Below are 24943 nucleotides of genomic sequence, written 5' to 3'. Positions count from 1 at the left end.
GGGGAAAAGGGAACCCTCCTCCACTGCTGGTGGAAATGCAAATTTGTGCAGCCACTATGGAAAACAGCATTGAGTTTTCTCAAAAAATAAAAATAGAACTACCATATGGTCCAAGAATTCCACTCCCAGATATAATCTGAAAAAGAAAAAGAACTAAGACTCTAATTTGAAAAGATACACTTGTCAACGTTTATGGAAGAACTATTTGTAATAGCCGAGATATATCAATCAACAGATGAATAATAAAGCATATACAATATATAAACAAAATGTGTTTCTTTCTGATGATACACCACTGAGTGCCTATGCAATAATGTGTCCATTCATGAACATTTGTATTGATTCCAGTATTTTATTTTTATGAATAAAGTTGCTGTGAACAGTCTAATACATATCTTTACGGTATATCAGTACCTCATAATAAAGAAGAAATCTCATGTGTCTTGTATGAAACTCTACTATACCTAGCTCATATTTTGTGCATGAGCACACACACATGCACACCCTCACATGATACTGCATAAACTCCTGGATTAAGGAATTGATAAAAAATGCAGAAGAACACAATACAATATAAAGCAGCACATGCCTATGTATTTGCAAAACAGATGTTTGTTTACAGGTTAGCATTTGCTCTTCTCTCCCCAAATTGCTTTAACGAGTTTTGTCTTACTTGACACCACGCTTTCTTACTCAGGATTCATATATAACGTTCCCAGCTGGGGCTTGGACACCCGCTTGTTCAAGTTCACATGGTAGCAATGAGCCCACAGAGTCTGCTACCTGTCTACAACTTAGAAAGAGCAAATTAGCATACGTCAGGTAGTGGATGAAAACAGAAGAGTGCTAGTCCTTCCTTTTCAATTAATACATGAAATTAAAGACTTTGCAGTGAAAGTGAAAGGTATCCTCTCAGTCTTCAAGTAATTCATTAGTATTGACAAATTAATGAGATGCCAACATCTTTTTTTTAGTATCTAAAGATTTGCTAAAAAATCTCTCTTAGAATATAAGGAAGGTTAAAGAAAATCAAGATAATCATACTTCACTGCTTTAAAAAAAATAGCTTTCATATAAAAGTGAATTTACTGGTTCAGTAGAATACTTTTACTCTAAATCTGCATTTGTATATTGGAAAACTATAATATTTAATTTCATTTATTATCAAATAATCAAATAATATATGATAATATTTTAAAGGCTAGGAGTTGATTCAAGTTTCATTATTCTAAGATTTCTATCATTTTAAGAGGGTCTTTTTTTTTAAGATCCAAGAATTTTTACTGCAATAACTAGTCAAAACAATAGATATAATTTTTATATACTGATTGTATTAGAAACCAACAGAAGCATAGCTTTTTAGAGAAAATTTCCCTCACTTTAAACATGGAAAACAGATTATATGATGTGCCCAACATCTCACTGCTAGAAAGCAGCTGGTGATTTTTCATTTCCTCTTAAAACATAACAAAATCTTTTTGTATAATCCTTGAAATTTATAGTGTGTTGTTTACATGTTGAGGCATTTGGGCCTTTTAAAAATATATATAGTGAAAAGACAACTGTATAGAAGAAATATTCAGAATCCAGTTTGGATCAGCTGTATGCATACATATAAAATGCTGACCCACACACACACACACACACATTATATATATATATATATATATATATATATATATATATATATATATATATATTGTCTTTTCCATTTCCCAAAGTCAGATGAGGAAAAAAAATTATAGAGCAAGCTAGAACAGGTTTATTATCTTTCTGGGCTATAAATAAACCATTGAATGTCTAATGAACTGTTTGTAAAGAAATGAAAAACTTATCCATATTTGTGCATAAGATTCTTTTAAATAGAATATTTTAGTTATTAAGAATCTTGATATAAATTACACTAAAAGGACAGAACATTTATTTCTTTCCCAGTCCAAGTTGATATGTGGTTTAAGGGGACAGAAGGATTCATTCTTGAGATGACTCAGGCTTCCTTGCTTAGATTTTTTACTTACCTCCCAAGTTCAACTTTGCACAAAACACCCAACTTCACGTTACTGCCCACATGAAGTCAGAGAGACATTCAGTAGGTACCCTCAGGTTACTTCTAAGGATATTACTCAGAAATTGCAAAAATTGTTTAATTATTAGGTAGAACTTTATGCTGGTCAAAACTAGCTGCAAAAGGGCTGGGGCATGTTCTCTCTAGCTCTGCTTTGTACTAAAAAAGAAGGGAATCTATTGCTCAAATGATGAAAGTAAAATTTGCAGGCAACTAACAATCCATGTCACATGTGAACTTCATTGTGATGCTAAATATATTGTGAAATTTGTGCTATTTTTGTTGTTGTTTTGCTTTATAAAGCATGAAGATATTGTTTTTTTTCATGTTCATTAGTTTTCAATGTATATTACTTTAAAAATCTTTTTCTTTGAATGTTTAGTTTCTAGGCAATTTCACATTTGTTTACAGTTTTTGACAACAGGGTAATAAAACATTATTTCAAATATGCTATTATTTCTCATAAATTTTCAGTCCTTATAAAATAGACTTTTAGTCCATAGACCGGTTTCAAAAAAAAAAAAATTAGTGAAATTCACATTGATGCATCTTAGTGTTATCCATCATTGTAAAAGCATAGGATTGTGAGAGTAAACTTTGCTGAAAGACTTTTCATGATTGCAATGCTAATGCAAGGATGAGGGAAAAAAGGAGATGAGGCTGAAAATGTGGGTAAAGCCTTGTGGTTAAAGACTCTAAACACAATCATGTACCTTCAAACTGCCAAACTGTAGTTGGGCGATGAGAAGTCTCCAAAACATTTTATTGCATGGATTTATATCTCAATAAAAATTACTGAACATATAACCCAAATATATGTACTTAGTATAGACTATGTAGGCATATTATGTGCATTATAAAGTATATATGAAATAGATTGTGAAAAACTAAGGAGAAAGAAACACTTCAAAGGTAAAAAAGATTTTTGCTCTCCAATGATAAAGTTTATATTCATATTCTATATATTTATATTCATATCTTGTATATTTATATTCATATTCTGTTATCTTACTGATAACATGAAAGTCATAACAAAAGAAAGTATACATTTAAAGTTGAATGTTATTCAGGGTAAAGTTCACATTCACAGTAGTGTCACAAAGTTGCATGCGTGTGTGAGTGTGAAGTCACTCAGTCGTGTCCAACTCTTTGCGACCCTATGGACTGTTGCTCCCCAGGCTCCTCTGTCCATGGGATTCTCCAGGCAAGGATACTGGAGTGGGTTGCTATGCCCTCTTCCAGGGGATCTTCCCGACTCAGGGATTGGGCCTGAATCTCTTAAATCTCCTGCATTGGCAAACTGATTCTTTACAATTAGTGCCATCTGGGAAGTCCCACAGTCGCATATGAAATCTCTACTTCATGTAGTTTTCTTGTTAATGATGAAAAAAAGAATCTCTCCCTAGTAAGCGGGAATATAAACCAGAGGGCTGACAGCCATGTATGTTTATTCTCTCCAAAGCCAGTTCCATGAAGAGCAAGAGGAAGAACCCCAACTTTCTGGCAGTTATCCCTTGCTCTCTTAGTCACCAATGTACTTCATTAATGTATGGATTCCCCCAAAAGTCCCACTTTTTCTCAACCTGTATCATAAATATTAAACAAACCTCAAAACTCACAGCTTTCTTAAAATTTCTTAACCATTGTCCCAATGTAGTTCTCTCTGGTCAAGAAACACTCTTCACCTTTATCCCAAGTATTGAAGTCAAGGTTGCCATTCAAATTTAAATTTAAAAAGCATTTTGAATTACTAGTTGTAAGCTCCGATTTGAATTTTCCTTTTTTTTCTTTTTAAAGCCATGTGATACAGCTGTAAATTACTTCAGGTAAGAAATACAAGACTTATTTGGTATCTTTAAATTATATACCATATACTCTGTTTGTGCTTGTATTAGTGGTATGATTTTTACCTGTCAATCATTAGAATTAATATAGTTTAAAATTAAATCAACTTAACCATATACGAATAAACTTTGAGGGCAGCACTGTCAGTCTTTCCTGTTGTGAAATTCTCACTTTTCTCTTAGGATAACTGAATTGCTTAAATACAGGATGTTTGAAATAAGTAAAGGAACCTTGTAATTTGTATAATATTATCACATCCTGGTATTTTTCTTATTATCTTACAGTTTTTAGTTATAAAAATTAATATGAATAAAAGTGCTAATATTTTCATTCCAGTTGCATGCAAACTTCTTTGGAAACCACTGCTCTAAGCAAAAGTTGGTGCCTGTTTTTTAAGCATTCAGATTTGCATGAGACTCTATGTGATTGAATATTCTAAGTATTAAGAACCTCAACATAAGGTATAATAGTTATACCGAACCTCTGACTTTTAAAGGATAGAATGTGTAATCTACATCTAACTCTCTACTGCTGCTGCTGCTAAATCGCTTCAGTCGTGTCCGACTCTGTGCGACCCCATAGACAGCAGCCCACCAGGCTCCTCTGTCCATGGGATTCTCCAGGCAAGAACACTGGAGTGGGTTGCCATTTCCTCCTCCAATGCATGACAGTGAAAAGTCAAAGTGTAGTCGCTCGGTCGTGTCTGACTCTTACCGACCCCATGGACTGCAGCCTATCAGGATCCTCCGTCCATGGGATTTTCCAGGCAAGAGTACTGGAGTGGGATTAACCTAATTTATATTTCACCTTTTTTTGGAATATAAAATCAAAATGTTTAGTGGAAATAAATCCCAAGATACTTAAAGCAAGTTATTAACACTAATATCATTTAGGCAAATCAGGAACAAATGGCAACTCATAAAGTAATACCAACTTATATTATTTGACAGGTTTAATGTATACTGCCTCATGAACTCTCAATAATACATGAGAAAGTACCTTCCGTAGTTGTAACAGAGACATTTAGCATTCCCAAGTACTGATAAAATTCTCAATGTATGCGTTTGCTGGCCCTGGAGAAGGGCATTGCCACCCACTCCAGTATTTTTGCCTGGAGAATTCCATGGACAGAGGAGCCTGGCAGGCTACTCCCGTTAGAGTCCCAAGGAGTCAGACACAACCAAGTGATGAACACTTTCACTTTCACTCTTCGTGCATTTGCTGGGAATGGTTCTGTCATGGACTGCTGATGCAGTGAGTAATTCTCATATAAGCCACTCTTTCTCTGTTTCTTGGCTACATCAGCCTCTGATCAACCATTGGAACAGTGCATTTTAGTCACTTCTGTCCGCTTGCATCTGTTCCAAGGCATGTCATGCACAGCAAATTAGTGGTCTCAAACACCAATCTGGCACAGGTGTTTGGGTCACAAGCTTTCATTTTGAACAAGTAATTGAAAAACAATCTCTACCTGGCCAGAAGAGAAATGAACGAAAATGTCTGTGCCATATTTCTTTATTTCAGAGGCAATTCTATTACCATTTATTTTTCTTAAGTCTTTGCTTACAGAATAATTATATATTTTATTTTGCCCCTAACCTTCTTACTTAGGGGAAAGATAAGAGAAATAAGACAGATTTTATCAAGATGCTTACCACAGTTTAAAAGAAATAAATTCTATATTCCTGCTTTAGAGAACAGGAATATAAGTTGGCATGCAAATTCCTGCTAGAAAGTCTATTCAACATTAAATTCAAAATAGTTATTTCAAATTAGAAAGTTTCAAACCTCAGTCTTCCTTGCAGATGCCTTATTTTTAATGATTGCACACAAATTTGAAAAATATATCAGTGAAAATTGTCACAACATCTTTTCTTTGTGAGATGAGCTTCTCAGGATTCATTTCTATACCAAGCATCACTTTAATATCATATCTTCTAGTCTTTCAAAAGGTTATTGATTTTTCATGGTTTCATCTCTCAGTCAAAGCCTAACATGAAAACTTGTTTGTTGACTTGAGCCTTGATGTAAAATTTAGTTTAACTCTTTTTCTAGTAATATGTTTGTCAGTGGCATAGCAATTTTCTTGTCACTGAAACTAGTGGAGCCTCTAAGTTCTTTGCTCACTAGAGTATAAAATTATCGTTTTTTTTTTTTATCTTGATTGTTCGTCAACAAATGCTAATTTTAAAAGAAATTTTAAAAAATGTTTCAAAAATACATTACATTCTATACGATTAAAATTGATTCTTCATCTTCTGCCATGCTATTCTTTTACAGGTTTTGAAGCTAAGACTCTAAAGCAGCTACCAAAAAGAAGCATCCCAAGACGGCTTTACATCTTGGTCCTGGCTTTGTATATCCCATGGGAGACACTAAACTCTGAGCTATTGCCCTGGGAGCTTATGTGTTTCTCTGCTATTTTTTATGCACCTAATGGAGGAAGTAGAGTGGTGCCAGTATCAGGAGTAGAACAGTTTTTATCCATGAGTTTTTAAAATATGTGATTCCCATCACATTAATTAAAGCTTGGATCCTAGACTTCATGTGACACTGTTAATTAAGGGAAAGACTAACTCTCAGTGAAACAAATCACTTTCTGAAATAAGATTGATGGACACAGATTTTATTAATTCACCAAACTCAGGAACTTCTCTATAAGCAGAATTATCTAAGGAAATGACACTTCATAAAACATATGTATTTTGTTAATGTTTTCTAAGGATTTAAATGAATGCTTTATGGATTTTAAAACAATATTTGGCAAAGTCATAAATGCAAATTTTATTTGACATATTTTTATTCTTTTACTCTTGTACGTACTTTTAAAATTTTCAATGTACCACTACAGGAACATGAAAAATAGAGGTTAATTATTAAAAAATAGAGAAAAGGACCTCTGCTTTCTCATTCAGTTTTAATTTTATTAGTTTTATATAATCTAATGAACTGAAGCTTTTGTTATACCACATCTGTTACTTTCTTTTGCCAAAATATCTTTTGATGCTGTATATTGTCCCAGAGAGAGTCAGGTGTTCTTCCCCTTCTTGCTTTCCTCTCGGAATCTTAGTTATAAGGAAGGATTTTTCTTCATACTTGGAATTCTATATAGTTATTATGTTCAAATGGCTTCTGACACATTTTTTACTGGGCTACCAAAATTTAACAGTTGGTAATCCCAATCATTTCTAGCCAGAGGGAGCCATTAGCTTTAATGAGGCAGCCATCTTCACACACTTGAATCAGATTGGCAATCAGCTTCCTGGTAATTGGATTAGTAGAATACTAAGAGTTTCAAGATCCTATGCAATTTGCATATTCATTCACATCCTGCTTCCCTCTGATTTATAACGCTTTTATATGTATTTACATGACAGTCTTTCAATTTGCAAGCGAATGGTCATCCAAAAATGAATGAATGACTCAAGCTAGCTCAAATTTACATGAAATGCTTAAAATTTATAAAGTTTAGAGAGATTAATATGCTTTTTTAAATTTTCATGTATTTATGAAAATAAAGTATATTCTGTATGCAGACAGAACTCATTATACACCTTTAATTCTATAGTAAATCAGAATATTCTGTTGTAACCTGATATTTTTGATATTCATATTCCATAAAATTAAGTTTCTGTATATCATATAAGAATTTTAAAAGCAAATTCTAGGATTTTCTGTAATAAATTATAAATGTAGTAATTAAAAAAGGCTGTAATCCATTACTTTAAAAGGGTGGTATCTTCCATGTTCAGTGACATACCTCTGAACTCTTCCCTTCTTCAATTGCCAGAGCTCTTCTAATGCAATAGTTTCTTTTAACAACTGGTAGAAGCAACTATAATAAAGTGAAAACATTCTAGGATGGGCATACTTAACCTCTACTATAAGCTTCAGACTCTTCCACAAAAGTATAAGTGAAAGTGAAGTCGCTCAGTCGTGTCCGATTCTTTGCAGCCCCGTGTACTGTAGCCTATCAGGCTCCTCCGTCCATGGGACTTTTCAGGCAAGAGTGCTGGAGTGGGTTGCCATTTCCTTCTCCAGGGGATCTTCCCGACCCAGGAATCGAACCTGGGTCTCCCTCATTGCAGGCAGACGCTTTTCTGTCTGAGCCACCAGGGAAGCCCCCAGAGGCATGACAATTTCTCAGAGGTTACTGAAAGCATTAAAGAGTTGATACGTTGTAAATGTTAGTTATGCTTTTATATGACTAATACATTTGCTATCTATTGCTATGTAATAAATTATCCCCAACGTAGTTATTTAAAACAACAACAAAAACATTTATTATCTCACATAATTTCATGAGGTCAATAATCTGACCTCAGCATCTTAACTGGTGAGCCCTGATTTAGTATTTTTCCTGAGGTTGCAGTCAAGATGACAGTGGACTTGTCAGACCATTTATAAGTCCATTTGATTGAGGTTGCAGTCAAAATGTCAACAAGATGGACTCTTGCCATTTGCAAGCTTTACTGAACTGGAGAATCCACATCCAAGTTCACACACATGGTTTCAGTTCATCAAATGGGTTTCTCCAGAGAGTTGATCATAATATGGAGCTAGCTTATGCCAGAGAAAGTGATGTGAGAGACAGTACAACATCAAACTGCCCTTTGTGACTTAGTTTCCAAGTCACACATTAATCAGTTCTGTTTCATCCTATTCTTTAGAAACCGGCCACTTGGTCCAACCTAAATTTAATGGGACAGGGTTAAACAAGGAAGTGAATATTTGGAGGAAAGATCACTGGGAGTCATCTTGGAGACCTTGGAGACTGCCTCCCACAAATAAGGTATCGTTATCTTCTCTGTTTGATACACAGTCACAAGTTGACACCAACTTAAAACTTTACTTCTGTCTTGTACTTAAGAATGCACTAAAAGAAAGGAGAAAGGGAGAAAATGAATCAAATTATTTATCCATATGTAATATATAATTTATAATGTTAAATATAAATCACATGTTCGTATTAAAATCTGTATAAAATATTATCAACAATATTGAATATTATTGAATTAAATATAAAATTATATATAATAAAATAAATATACTTAGCATTTAACATACCTAGAGTAAACCTATTGGTTGTTAACTGGCACAGGTGATGAAAATGTTGTCAGTGATGGAAATACATACAGAAGGTGGAAATTAATTGCAGTATAAATATGAGTAAAGTTAAATAACGGAGGGTGGAAGGCAAAGGAAACTCTAGGCTAAGGTGGCAGTATGAACAAAGTTAGGATAAAAGATTGTGGCTTCTTTAAGTAACTGAAAAGCACTCATCCTAGTGGAATGTAGCACAAAATGATGTTCTGAATGGAGTAAGCAAGTAGTTAGAGACATGGACAAGGAACCAATCATGGAATATATTATACAATGTTATTTTAGTTGAAAAAAAATTGGAAAGATTTAAAGCTAATAAGTATGAATGATAAGATAAAAAGTTATAAAATGAGAAAGTCATGAGTCATTTGACTGTATTAAGTGTCTACATAACTGTTAATAAAGGTTTGGACAAAAGTATAGCATTAGGATTAAAATCAGAAGATGACAGCAACAGATGTTAAAAAAAGAGAGAGAGACATACTTCTGGTTGTGATAGCGTAGTTTTAAATGAGACAGATCTCTCTGGGAAGAGATATGACAGCTAGATAAAATTAGCATTTGGAAAGAATCAAGGAACACTGACTAGAAGGTCCAATATCATAAAGAGGTGGGCAGGGCATACACATGAGATCACTATTCTTCATGCCATTTCTTTCTAAGGTATTGGACTATTATGCTACAAGAGCTAAATGCTGAGAAGAGAAGAAAAAGAAGCAGAAAACAGATCAAACAGCTGAACTTTGAGCATGCTGGGGGGATCGGAGAAACAGATCTTGGCTATTTGTGGATCTGTAAAGAAGAGCCCTGGTGAACACCTTGGGTTTCAGTTAAAAATTATGGCAGGATATAATCTAAGAGTAAGCACTAATAAAAAATAGGCCAGAAAGGTCTAACTTTGAAGTCGCTCATTCACTCATGTCTTGATTTGACCAGCGTGAGCTGCCTTTACATCTAGTACCTTCCAAAAGAAAAGTATAGACTGTCTGCAAAAGGAGTTAAACTCTCAGCTGTTACAACATTTATACACAATTCCAGACACTTAATAAAAAAATCACAAAAATAAAAATCACACCTCCACATCTGAATATAATGGAAACAACACTGGATTTAACCTTCTACCTAATACATCTGAGGTAAAATAAGAAATGGTTTTAAAGATAATGGACATCAGGCAGTTACAGATGATGATTGCTGAAGATGGAAAACCAATGAGGCAACCCTGAAAATGACACCAGTTTTTTGTTCTGAGAAAAATTTCAGGCTGCTGCAAAGAGAACAGAGAATGAAGCTGAAGACTGATATACATCTGAAACAGAGATGAGACCTATTTTGAGGCTCTTTGAGTAGTCATCAAAGAATTGATCCAAGTGCACATGAGAACCCAAGAAAAGAACATATAAAAATATTAAAAGGTATAGGACCTGGTAAAGGGCTGTATAGTCAAGGCTATAATCTTTCCAGTAGTCATGTAAGGATGTTGGAGTTAGACCATAAAGAAGGTTGAGCCCTGCAGAATTGATGCTTTTGAACTGTGGTGTTGGAGAAGACTCTTAAGAGTCTCTTGGACTACAAGGAGATGAAACCAGTCCATCCTAAAGGAAATTAACCCTAATATTCATTGGAAAGACAGATGCTGAAGCTGAAGTTACAATACTTTGGCTACCTGATATGAAGAGCTGACTCATTGGAAAAGACCCTGATGCTGGGAAAGATTGAGGGCAGGAGGAGAAGGGGACGGCAGAGGATGAGATGGTTGGATGGCATCATCGACTCAGTGGACATGAGTTTGAGCAATATTTGGGAGATTGTGAAGTACAAGGAAGCCTGTTGTGCTGCACTCCACGGGGTTGCACAGAGTCAGACAAGACTTGGCAACTGAACAGCACTAATTTATACAGAGCTAGGAATAGTGCGGGTTACCACTAGCCAGATTGGACTATTAGATAATTCGTAGGTTACTGAATAAACTATTCAGTAATGTCTTGCCTTGAGGCTTCCCAGATGGCTCAGTGGTAAAGAATCTGCCTGCCAATGCAGGAGTTGAAAGAGGAGTGAGTTTGATCCCTGGGTTGGGAAGATCCCCTAGAGGGAGAAACGGCAATCCACTCCAGTATTCTTGCCTGGAAAATTCCATGGACAGAAGAGTCTGGTGGGTTACAGTCCATGGGGTCGCAAGACTGAGTGACTGAGCATGTATGCAAACTTTCACCTTAATAGTAAGGAATATTTAGCCATAGAATAAATGCTGCTCTGGCTTCCTTGCTTAGTCACTCAGTTGTATCTGACTCTTTGAGACTCTGTGGACTGTAGCTCGCTAGGCTCCTCTGTCCATGGGATTCTCCAGGCAAGAATATTGGAGTGGGTAGCCATTTTTTCCTCCAGGGGATCTTCCCGACCCAGGGATCAAACCTGTGCCTCCTGCATCCAGGTGGATTCTTTCCCTGCTGAGCCCTAGTGGAAGCCCAAATGCTCAGTCACACTAATGAATCTTAAGACTCAAACAGATTAAATGAATTCCATTTAACTTGCTTGCAAAACAAATCTCAAGAATATCTATGGAAAAACAAGATTTTTAACATGTTTAACAACTGAGCTAATTCATTAGTATATAATCTTTGGCTAATATGAATTATTGTAGAATAATTTTAGATTAAGAAATTTGAGCAGATATTAGAGAATTTCCTTAAACTTCTTAAACTTTCTTCGTGCCTCCATAGTTTCCCCCACTATTAATATTTTCCTGTTAGGGTGGAACTTTTCATTGCATTTAATAGAAATAGATATATTATTAGTAACTAAATTTCATAGTCTACATTATAGTTCATTCTTTGTGTTAATACACTCCTATGTGCCTTGACATATAGAGACATAGCAAATATTAGGAGGTCAATAAAATAAGTTGATTTGTATTTTAAAGGCTTTCTACAGAGGAAACATCAGGATCTACATGTAAAACATCTCCTACATTGTAATCAACTTTTTGGGGAAATAATGTACACACAAAAATTCCATGAATTACATGTGTAAAATTCAACAAGCTTGACAAATAGTAATATAACCACCACCACAATTATGATACAGAACAGTAGTTGAAAAACTTTTTTTGTAACAGGTAAGCTGGTACATTATTTAACTATGCAGGCCATGATTTTGTAAGTACTTAGGTAAGACAGAAAATAATTTTTCAAAATATTTTAATAAATTCAAATTATAATGATGGTGGAGTACAATGTTTCTGTACTTTGAGCCTTTTAAGGAGAAGAACGAAATTTTTTTGAGGGAAAACATTTCATTTAATTGGCTTTTAAAATTATTGTTCTCACTTATCAAAAACAATTGCAAATATCTATGCGTTAGTACCAGACTTTAATGGGACTTTATGTATTTCACCTTAGACAATGTCTTTCACATAGAAGAGCATTGCCATAAACTGATATCAATCTATTATCATCTATTTTAGCATATATTTTAATTAAGCATATTCATGTCAAAACATTCATATACCTTCATTAGACTCTTCTTTTCATGCTTTCTTTTTATCATGTCATTACACTGCAGATGAATCACTTCCAAATGAAGAACAGGGAGAAGTTCTTCAATTGCACAGTTAAAAGGATTTTGAAATATGGAAATTTCCTTTGTACTTGCATCATAATGTGAAAAAAGTATTAAAATTATAGCTTGAACACAGCAAATATATCTCCTGCAAATATATCTCCTGCAAATTGGTGGGGCAATAGAGATGTCATTTCTTGTTTTAATACTTGATACATTAGAAGTAAATAAAATAATTTGACATTATTTGAGATATAGAAGAAAATGAGTTGTCATTGCAATTACTTTTCTGATTATAAGTTCTGCATGTAGGCATTGTTTTATTTTGTAGTTTTAGGTTGACTCAATATGAAGCATCCAATAAAAACTGGTTTCCAGTTTTTTTTTTTTTTTTTCAGTCTATTTTCTGGTTGGATCTCCTTGCTGTCCAAGGGACTTGTGACATCTGGTCCCATCACTTCATGGCAAATAGATGGGGAGACAATGGGAACAGTGAGAGACTTTATTTTTGGGGGCTCCAAAATCACTGCAGATGGTGACTGGAAGCATGAAACTAAAAGACACTTGTTCCTTGGAAGAAAAGCTATGACCAACCTAGACAGCATATTAAAAAGCAGAGACATTACTTTGCCAACAAAGCTCAGTCTAGTCAAAGCTATGATTTTTCCAGTAGTCATGTATGGATGTGAGAGTTGGACTATAAAGAAAGCTAAGCACAGAATTGATGCTTTTGAACTGTGGTATTGGAGAAGACTCTTCAGAGTCCCTTGGACAACAAGGAGATTCAAGCAGTCCATCCTAAAGGAAATCAGTCCTGAATATTCATTGAAAGGACTGATTTTGAAGCTGAAACTTCAATACTTTGGCCACCTGATGAGAAGAACTGACTCATTGGAAAAGACCCTGTGCTGGGAAAGATTGAGGGCAGGAGGAGAAGGGGATGACAGAGGATGAGATAGGTGGATGGCATCACTGACTCAATGGACATGGGTTTGAGTAAATTCCAGGAGTTGGTGATGGACAGGGAAGCCTGGCGTGCTGTGGTTCATGGGGTCGCAAAGAGTCGGACATGACTGAGCAACTGAACTGAACTGAATTTATTTTCTAAAAATTGTGACTTTTTTCTTAGCTCAAGGATTTTCAGCCAGGATAGGATTTCTGTCTAGTAAGGCATGTTAGCATACCATTCAAAAAATTAAGATAATGCTTAATTCTGAAAGCAAATGAAATTCACTTTTACATTACTGCTTCCACAGAAATGTAATAGATTTAAATATTATCATCAAAGTCTCTGTTGATGAAAAAATATAATTAATAACTATTTATTTGCAAAAGCTTTATAATTTTTTGTTCTTTTTTTTCTAGGATTACTCTATTGCTCACATTATTCTTTTTTAATTAAAATTTTTTAGAATATAATTGCTTTACAATATGTTAGTTTTTACTGGATAGCAAAGTGAAACAGCTATATGTTTACATATATCCCTTCTTTTTTGACTTTCCTTCCCATTTAGGTCACCACAGAGCATTCAGTAGGTGCTATGCAGCAGGTTCTCAGTAGTTACCTACTTTATACATAGTGTCAATAGTGTGTGTGTGTGTGTATATATATATATCCCAATCTCTCAATTTGTGCCCCCTTCCCACTTGGTATCCATATATTTGTTGTCTACAAGTGAGTCTCTACTGCTTTTCAAGTAAGGTTATCTACACTATTTTTCTAGATTCCACATATATGTGTTAATATGAGAAACGCTGGGCTGGAAGAATCACAAGCTGGAATCAAGATTGCCAGGAGAAATATCAATAACCTCAGATATGCAGATGACACCACCCTTATGGCAGAAAATGAAGAGGAACTAAAAAGCCTCTTGATGAAAGTAAAAGAGGAGAGTGAAAAAGTTGGCTTAAAGCTCAACATTCAGAAAACTAAGATTATGGCATCTGGTTCCATCACTTCATGGCAAATAGATGGGGAAAGAGTGGAAACAGTGTCAGACTTTATTTTTTGGGGCTCCAAAATCACTGCAGATGGTGACTGCAGCCATGAAATTAAAAGACGCTTACTCCTTGGAAGGAAAGTTATGACCAACCTAGATAGCATATTTGAAAGCAGAGACATTACTTTGCCAACAAAGGTTCGTCTAGTCAAGGCTATGGTTTTTCCAGTGTTCATGTATGGTTGTGAGAGTTGGACTATGAAGAGAGCTGAGCCCCGAAGAATTGATGCCTTTGAACTGTGGTGTTGGAGAAGACTCTTGAGAGTCCCTTGGACTACAAGGAGATCCAACCAGTCCATTCTAAAGGAGATCAGTCCTGGGTGTTCTTAAGAAGGAATGAGGCTAAAGCTGAAACTCCAGTACTTTGGCCACCTCATGCGAAGAGTTGACTCATTGGAAAAGACTCTGATGCTGGGAGGAATTGCGGGCAGGAGGAAAAGGGGACAACAGAGGATGAGATGGCTGGATGGCATCACCGACTAATGGGGTTGAACTCTGGGAGTTTGTGATGGACAGAGAAGCCTGGCGTGCTGCAATTCATGGGGTCACAAAGAGTCGGACACGACTTTGCGACTGAACTGAACTGAACTAATGTGATATTTGTTTTTGTCTTTCTGACTTACTTCACTCTCTATGAGAGTTTCTAGATCCACCTATGTCTCTGCAAATGGCACAATTTCATTCATTTTATGGCTGAGCGATATTCCATTGTATTAATGTACCACACATCTTCTTTATTCATTCCTCTGTCAAAGAACATTTATATTGCTTCCATGTCTTTCTATTGTAAATAGTGTTGCAGTGAACACTGGGGTACATGTGTCTTTTTGAATTGTAGTTTTCTCTGGGTTGTACACTGAGATTGCTCATTGATTGCTGAGACATGTGACAGCTCTATTTTTAGTTTTATAAGGAACCTCCATACTGCTTTCCATAGAGGCTGTATCGATTTACAATCCCAGCAACAGTGTAAAAAGGGTTCCCTTTTCTCCATATCTTCTCTAGCACTTACTGTTTGTAGATTTTTTGATAATAGCCTTTCTGATAAGTGTGAGGTGATACTTCACTGTATTTTCATTTCATTTCTTTAATAATTAGTGACATTGAGCATCTTTTCATTTGTTTGTTGGGTAACTGTGTGTCTTCTTCGGGGAAATGTCTATTTAGGCCCTCAACCCATTTGCTGATTGGGCTGTTTGTTTTTTATATTGAGCCACATGAGCTGTTATAAAAGCTTTGTAATTTTGTCCAAATAAACCTTTTTCTGCTCTACACATTTTTTTTTGAAGTATACTTGATTTATAGTGTTGTGTTTATTTGCACTGTACAGCAAAGTGATTTAGTTATACACACACACACCCACCCACCCACACACACACACACACACACACACATATATATATACACACACACATATTTAAGTGCTTCCCAAGTGACACTAGTGGTAAAGAATTTGCCTGCCAATGCAGGAGATGTAAGAGACACGAGTTCAATCCCTGGGTCTGGACGATCCCCTGGAGGAAGGCAAGGCAACCAGCTCCAGTATTCTTGCCTAGAGAATCCCATGGACAGAGCAGCCTAGCAGGCTATAGTCCATAGCGTTGCAGAGTCAGACACAACTAAAGTGGCTCAGCATGCATGCATGCATATATATGTACATTCATTTTTCATATTGTTTTCTATTATAGTTTATCACAGGGTATTGAATATAGTTCCCTATGCTACAGAGCAGGAACTTGCTGTTTGCTCTATACATACTGTTGCCATGATCCATTGTAACACATCTTAGTAGTTCACACCTCAAGCTGTGCTATAGAACAGTCTTTTGGACTCTGTGGGAGAGGGCAAGGGTGGGATGATCTGGGAGAATGGCATTGAAACATGCATAATATCATATATGAAACAAATCGCCAGTCCAGGTTTGATGCATGATATTGGATGCTTGGGCCTGGTGCACTGGGATGACCCAGAGGGATGGTACAGGGAGGGAGGGGGGAGGGGGATTCAGGATGGGGAATATGTGTATACACGTGGCAGATTCATGTTGATGTATGGCAAAACCAATACAATATTGTAAAGTAATTAGCCTCCATTTAAAATAAATTAAAAAAAATAAATTGTGTTTTCTCAACTTTGAAACTTATCTCCACTGTAGTTCTTCAGGGCAGGCTGTTGATGGAGGTTAATTCTTCAGTTACTTCAAACTCAGCATCATTTCCCTGAATAGACAACTAAGAAGGATTGATATAAATTGTTAACTCATCAAGAGCTAAGAAAATGTATCTCAAATAACTTGCTTTGTTTTTTGACTATACATATATCTCTCAATGATCTCAAATCTTTAACTGTTTTCCTCAAAAGCTGTCTTAAACAGTTGATTTTTTTTTTCTGAACATGTTTTTTCAGTTGCTGATCGAAGTGATTCAATCAACTCATTATTGATAAATGACTTTTCTTTTTTTTGATAAATGACTTTTCTTAGTTGACTAATAATTAAGTATAAGTGGATGTTAGTTACAGTCTCTTATTTTTGGGGAGGGGGATGAGAAAATTGCTGTAATTTCTACTTTTTCATTGCTTTTTTATTGTGATGGGTGCTGAGTTTAGTAATGTAGATGTGTTTTGTATACTTTTGACATAGCTACAGTGACACTGAATAATGAACTCAGTACTTTGCCATCTAATTCACTAACAGAATAATACAAATTCCACTGTGCTTCAAGAAGTCACCAAATTACTCACTATAACATTGCCCTTTCTCAATTTTGCAATTTTTAGTGTCAGTTGGATCAAGCAGCTTTTTTTCTAGAAATATTTTCTTTGTAAATTAAGTCAAGTTCTAATGATTCATTGAATGTAGGTCAACAGTGTAAAAAAGAATTACAGTAAAGGCCCAATTGTTGAAACAAAACAAGATATTCAGGGTAGCAGGAGATAGTTCTTCCCACTGTTATAAATCTTTGTTTCCAAGGCCCAAAAGGTTACTTTTCAGGCTGCAGGAATTTTTTTCATTTTATAAATTACTTACATACAGCTATTTTCTCTAATGTAATATAAAAATTGGTGATTAATCCTAATATTCACCAAAGGACTTCAATCTATTGACTATACAATTGAACGAATATTAAGTGTTTCTACATAGTCAATTTATGGCATAGTACATATTCATTAATTTTTGCTTTTTTTTTTTGCTTTGCATGCTCAGTCGTGTCCAACTCATTGCGACCCCAAGGGCTGTAGTCCCCCTGGTATAAATATCAAGATGTAAAAGTACCTTCTTGGTCTGTGCTAATATAATGTCAGTAAGGAAAGAAGAACATAGACAAACACTTATATCTTTGCTGTGTTCATTGGAAATAACTCAATCAACAATTCATACAAACAGATCTTACAAGATTTAGCAGTATTTTAAAAATGAAGTCCATATTCCATTTAATTAAAAGTACACATCCAAACAATTAATGCTTTTGTGGTGTGAGTATGGTGGGTGAGGCCCCACCTATCAGCAGAAAATGGAATTAAAGATTTACTGAGAAAGGCCCCACCCACCAGAGCAGGGCCTAGCTTATCCCACAGCCAGTCCCTCCCACCAGGAAGCTTCCACAAGCCTCTTATCCTCATCCATCAGAAGGCAGACAGAATGAAAACCATAATCACAGAAAACTAACCAAACAGAGCACATCCATCACAAGCTTGTCTAACTCAGTGAAAATATGAGCCATGCTGGGTAGGCCCACCCAAGATGGATGGGTCATGATGAAGAGTTACAAAAACGTGGTCCACTGGAGAAGGCGACTTCCACAAATGACTTCAGCATTCTTGCCTTGAGAACCCCATGAACAGTATGAAAAGAAAAAAAAGATATGACACAGGAAGATGAGACCCCCAGGTTGGTAGGTGCCCAATATGCCACTGGAGAAGAGCAGAGAAATAATACAGGAGAAGTGAAGAGGCTGAGGCAAATGGAAATGTCCCAGGTGTGTGGATGTGTCTGGTGGTGCAAGTAAAGTTCAGTGCTGCAAAGAACAATATTACATAGAAACCTGTAAAGTTAGGTCCATGAATCAAGGCAAATTGGAAGTGGTCAAACAGGAGATGGCAGGAGTGAACATTGACATTCTAGGAATCAGTGAACTAAAATGGACTGGAATGGGTGAATTTAATTCAGATGACCATAATATCTACTACTGTGAATAATAATCCCTTAGAAGATATGGAGAAGCCATCAGGTCAAAAAAAGAGCCTGAAATGCAGTACTTGGATGCAATCTTTAAAGCAGTAGAATGATCTCTGTTTCCAAGGCAAACCATTCAATATCACAGTAATCCAAGTCTATGCCCCAACCCGTAATGCTGAAGAAACTGAAGTTGAATACTTTCATGAAGCCCTACGAGACCTTCTAGAACTAACACCCCAAAACGATGTCCTTTTCATTATAGGGGACTGGAATGCAAAAGTAGGAAGTCAAGAGATACCTGGAATAATAGTCAAATTTGGCCTTGGACTACAGAATGAAGCAGGCAAAGCTAACAGAGTTTTGCCAAGAGAATGTACTGGTCATAGCAAATACCCTTTTCCAACAACACAAGAAAAGACTCTACACATGGACATTACTAGATGGTCAATGCTGAAATCAGAGTGATTATATTCTTTGCAGCCAAAGAAGGAGACATTTCTATACAGTCAGCAAAAACAAGACCAGGAGCTGACTGTGGCTCAGATCATGAACTCCTTATTGCCAAATTCAGAATTAAATTGAACAAAGTAGAGAAAAACACTATACCATTCAGGTATGACCTAAATCAAAACCCTTACAATTATACAGTGGAAGTGAATAGATTCAAAGAATTAGATCTGATAGAGTGCCTGAAGAACTATGGATGGATGTTCATGACATTGTACAGGAGACAGGGTTCAAGACCATCCCCAAGGAAAAGAAATGCAAAGAGGAAAGCATGGTTGTCTGAGGAGGTCTTACAAATACCTGTGAATAGAAGAGAAGCAAAAGGCAAAGGAAAAAGGAAAGATAGTCTAATTTGGATGCAGAGTTCCAAAGAATAGCAAGGAGATAAGAACGCCTTCTTCAGTGATCAGTGCAAAGAAATAGAGGAAAACAGTAGAATGGGAACGACTAGAGATCTCTTCAAGAAAATTAGAGATACCAAAGGAACATTTCATGCAAAGATGGGCACAATAAAAGACAGAAATGGTATGGACCTAACAGAAGCAGTAGATATTAAGAAGAGGAGGCAAGAATACACAGAAGAACTATACAAAAGGGATCTTAATGTCCCAGATAATCACAATGGTGTGATCTCTCACCTAGAGCCAGACACGTGGAATGTGAAGTCAATTGGGCCTTAGGAAGCATCACTACAAACAAAGCCAGTGGAGGTGATGGAATTCCAGCTGAGCTATTTCAAATCTTAAAAGAAGATACTGTGAAAGTATTGCACTCAATATGCCAGCAAATTTAGAAAATTCAGCAGTGGCCACAGGACTGGAAAAGGTCCATTTTCATTCCAATACCAAAGAAAGGCAATGCCAAAGAATGTTTAAACTACCACACAATTGCACTCATCTCACATGCTAGTAAAGTAATGCTCATAATTCTCCAAGCCAGGCTTCAATAGTACATGAACTGTGAACTTCCAGGTGTTCAAGTTGTATTTAGAAAAGGCAGAGGAACCCGAGATCAAATTGCCAACATCCACTGGATCATCGAAAAAGCAAGAGAGTTCCAGAAAAAACATCTATTTCTGCCTTACTGAATTTGCCAAAGCCTTTGACTATGTAGAAGACAACAGACAACAGACTCTGGAAAATTCTGAAAGAGATGGGAATACCAGACCACCTGATCTGCCTCTTGAGAAATCTGTATGCAGGTCAGGAAGCAACAGTTAGAACTGGATGTGGAACAACAGACTGGTTCCAAATAGGGAAAGGCTGTATATTGTCACTCTGCTTATTTAACTTATATGCAGAGTGCATCATGAGAAACGCTGTGCTGGATGAAGCATAAGCTGGAATTAAGATTGCTGGGAGAAATATCAATAACCTCAGATATGCAGATGACACCACTCTTATGGCAGAAATTGAAAAGAAGAACTAAAGAGCTTCTCAATGAAAATGAAAGAGGAGAGTGAAAAAATTGGCTTAAAGTTCAGCATTTAGAAAACTAAGATCATGGCATCCTGTTGGATCACACATAGATGGGGAAACAGTGGAACCAGTGACAGACTATTCCTTTGGGATCCAAAATCACTACAGATGCTGACTGCAGCCATGAAATTAAAAGACGCTTGCTCTTTGGAAGAAAAGTTATGACCAACCTAGATAGCATATTGAAAAGCAGAGACATTACTTTGTCAACAAAGGTCCGTGTAGTCAAAGCTCTGGTTTTTCCAGTAGTCATGTATGGATGTGAGAGTTGGACTATAAAGAAAGCTGAGCATCAAAGAATTGATGCTTTCGAACAGTGAGTGGTGTTGGAGAAGACTCTTGAGAGTCCCTTGGACAACAAGGAGATCTAACCAGTTCATACTAAAGGAAATCAGTCATGAATATTCATTGGAATATTTCAACTAAAGCTAAAACTCCAATACTTTGGCCATGTGATGCAAAGAACTGACTAGTTGGAAAAGAATCTGAAGCTGGGAAAGATTGAAGGTGGGAGGAGAAGGGGACAACAGAGGATAAGGTGATTGAATGGCATCACTGACTTGATGGACATGAGTTTGAGTAAACGCTGGGAGCTGGTAATGGACAGGGAGGCCTGGCATGCTGCAGTCCATGGGGTTGCAGAGTTGGACACGACTGAGCAACTGAACTGAACTGAATTGAACCTCTCCTTGGAAGTAAAGCTATACCACACCTATACAGTGTATTAAAAATCAGAGACCTTACTTTGTCAACAAAGGTTCATATAGTCGAAGCCACGGTTTTTCCAGTGGCCATGTATGGACCTGAGAGTTAGACCATAAAGAAAGCTGAGCACCAAAGAACTGATGCTTTTGAACTGTGGTGTTGGAGAAGATTCTTGAGAGTCCCTTGGCCTGCAAGAAGATCCAACCAGTCTATCCTAAAGGAGATCAGTCCTGGCTGTTCATTGGAAGGACTGATGCTGGAGCTGAAACTCAAATAATTTGGCTACCTCATGCGAAGAACTGACTCATTGGAAAAGACTCTGATGCTGAGAGGGATTGAAGGTGGGAGGAGAAGGGGATGATAGAGGATGAGATGGGTAGATGGCATCACCGACTCAATGGGCATGAGTTTGAGCAAGCTCCAGGAGATGGTGAAGAACAGGGAAGCCTAACATGCTGCAGTCCATGGGGTCACAAAGAATTGGACAGGACTAAATAACCGAGCAACAAAAGTGTTTATATGGCCCGTTTCTTCATCCTAACAAGGCATTTGTTTCTTTAAAGATTTAATCATATCATGAACACTGCATATTCCTTCAAGCAAAACAGTTATTGTGCTCATGTATACAGAAACCCACATACTTTTTCAACTTCTTCACTGAATAGAGAAAACACCAACAGAAGTAAAATTGACAAACACCTTTAAATGAACAAAAATATAGTTATTTGAAAATGTCAGGTTTCTCTCATTGTCTACATATTTATATCAATCTTCTGAACCTTAAAATTCTTTCTAATGTATGAAAATATTGTTATTTTCTAAATTTTCTACCATCTGACCATTTAACTATTTCTTCTCAAGTGAGTAGGACAAACATCAGAGAACTTAAAAAATGAGAATTATGGAAAAAATAGGAGTTGAAACCACATTATTTTGACACAAAAGTAGCTGATGATGTTATGCATAGAAGGAATGATCCATTTCTTGATATTTTCACTACTGGCATGCACTCTTTCCTCTCCCACTTACAGTGATCCTCAGTTTTTAAAATCTATAAAACAAAATAAATCTAAAAATTCTTTACCAACTTTAGTTTAACTTAAAAACACCCATGAAAGTCAAATCCTTTTTCATTTTGCAGATAATTAAAGGGATCAGAGAAATTAAATTCTTTCTGTAAATAAACTGCATGAGTATTGATATTCACAGGTATAACATTTGATATACTTTATTAAAAGATGCAGTTTGGGAAAGTATTTTTCAATTGTCATTTTTTTACCTATTAAATAGACTCTAACATACCAGTTTCTTAAGCACAGATTTATAATACAAGTGTATTAAAGAGCTCTTCAAGTATCTTCAAAATTTAATTCATATGCATATGTTTATTCATAGATGAATAACGGCTCATATGTTATGTGGAGATTAGAAAAGAGACAAGTTGAATAATATGCCATGCTATTAAAATATATTAAAACAAAACAACTGAAAAGTAGTTGCACAAACTGAGCTTTTGATGGGATTATACCACTTAGAATACAGGAAGACATACACAAATTTTTGAGAGAGTCAAGTTTTTACCCATAATACAAAGTAGGGGAAAAAATAAAAACAATCTGAGAAATGAAAACTTTTTCTGTGACACTAAATCCTTATTTGGTTCTCCTTATTCTGGCTCTGAAAATCATCTTTTGTTGCCCCTAGAGAAGCTTTGATTTGGAAAATGGTGATATTATTATAGAATAACTTTCATTCACTTAAGTTCAGTTCAGTTGCTCAGTCATGTCCGAATCTGTGCGACCCCATGAACTGCAGCACGCCAGGCCTCCCTGTCCATCACCAACTCCCGGAGTTCACTCAGACTCACGTCCATCCAGTCAGTGATGCCATCCAGCCATCTCATCCTCTGTCGTCCCCTTCTCCTCCTGCCCCCAATCCCTCCCAGCATCAGAGTCTTTTCCAATGAGTCAACTCTTCGCATCAGGTGGCCCAAGTACTGGAGTTTCAGCTTCAGCATCATTCCTTCCAAAGAATACCCAGGGCTGATCTCCTTCAGAATGGACTGGTTGGATCTCCTTGCAGTCCAAGGGACTCTCAAGAGTCTTCTCCAACACCACAGTTCAAAAGCATCAATTCTTTGGCACTAAGCTTTCTTCACAGTCAAACTCTCACATTCATACATGACTACTGGAAAAACCATAGCCTTGACTAGACGATCCTTTGTTGGCAAAGTAACATCTCTGCTTTTGAATATGCTATCTAGTTTGGTCATAACTTTCCTTCCAAGGAGTAAGTGTCTTTTATTTTCATGGCTGCAATCACCATCTGCAGTGATTTTGGAGCCCCAAAAAATAAAGTCTGATACTGCTTCCAGTGTTTCCCCATCTATTTGCCATGAAGTGTTGGGACCAGATGCCATGATCTTCATTTTCTGAATGTTGAGCTTTAAGCCAACTTTTTCACTCTCTTCTTTCACTTTCATCAAGAGGCTTTTTAGTTCCTCTTCACTTTCTGCCGTAAGGGTGTGTCATCTGCATATCTGAGGTTATTGATATTTCTCCCAGCAATCTTGATTCCAGCTTGTGTTTCTTCCAGCCCAGCATTTCTCATGATGTATTCTATAAATCAAGCAATATTTAATTCATTGCATTTACTATATGAGCCATACAGTGCTCAAAAAGAGAAAGAGAGAAATACTAATTATATGGAAGAGATGGTTTTAAGTGAATATAAGAGATTTTTATCTCTACCTGTAATTTTGCTTATTCCCTGACTATTGAGCAGGAATGTTGACTTTAGAAGAAGACAGTATTTGTTATAGAAAATAGAGCTATATATTTTCCTCATCTGAATAGCACACTAAATATTGAGCACCAACTAGAATAATAATTTTAAAAATACTGGAAAAAATAGTATAGGCAATGGATTTGATGCAAGAAGAAATTCTTCTAGAATTCTTCTAGAAACCTAAGTTTCTTTATCACACATAATGCACTTAAAGAGGTTTCAAGGTTTGGCTCTCTGGTTAGGTGGTTAATGAAAGATAAAAGACTTGTCAGTTGCATAATGTGGCATGAGAGAAAAACTTTGTGAAGTAACTGGCAGAAGGTTGAGAAGACCAGAATCTGAGCTCATAAGTAAATGAGCGATGTTCTGATCACAGTTTCTAGGCAAGGTGATATTAGCAGGGAGTGGCTCAAATGGCAAAGATCTGCCTGCAAGTCAGGAGACCTGGGTTCCATCCCTGGGTTAGGAAGATCCCCTGGAGAAGGGCATGACAACCCACTCCAGTATTCTTTCCTGGAGAATCTCTATGGACAGGGGAGCCTGGCGGGCTCCAGCCCATGTGGGCGCAGAAAGCTGGACACTACTGAGCAACTAAGCACAGCACATGGTGTTCTTTAGTGACATTTCACATCTAAAGGATTTACTTTACTTCTACCAGCTTTGACATTTTATTTCTTTGTTGTTAAACTTACCTTCAATTGCTTTGACATCTTCTAAA

Source organism: Bos indicus, chromosome 5 (genome assembly GCF_029378745.1).
Source record: "Bos indicus isolate NIAB-ARS_2022 breed Sahiwal x Tharparkar chromosome 5, NIAB-ARS_B.indTharparkar_mat_pri_1.0, whole genome shotgun sequence".
In the NCBI taxonomy this organism is placed as follows: Eukaryota; Metazoa; Chordata; class Mammalia; order Artiodactyla; family Bovidae; genus Bos; species Bos indicus.
Note: the sequence above shows the minus strand (reverse complement) of the source record.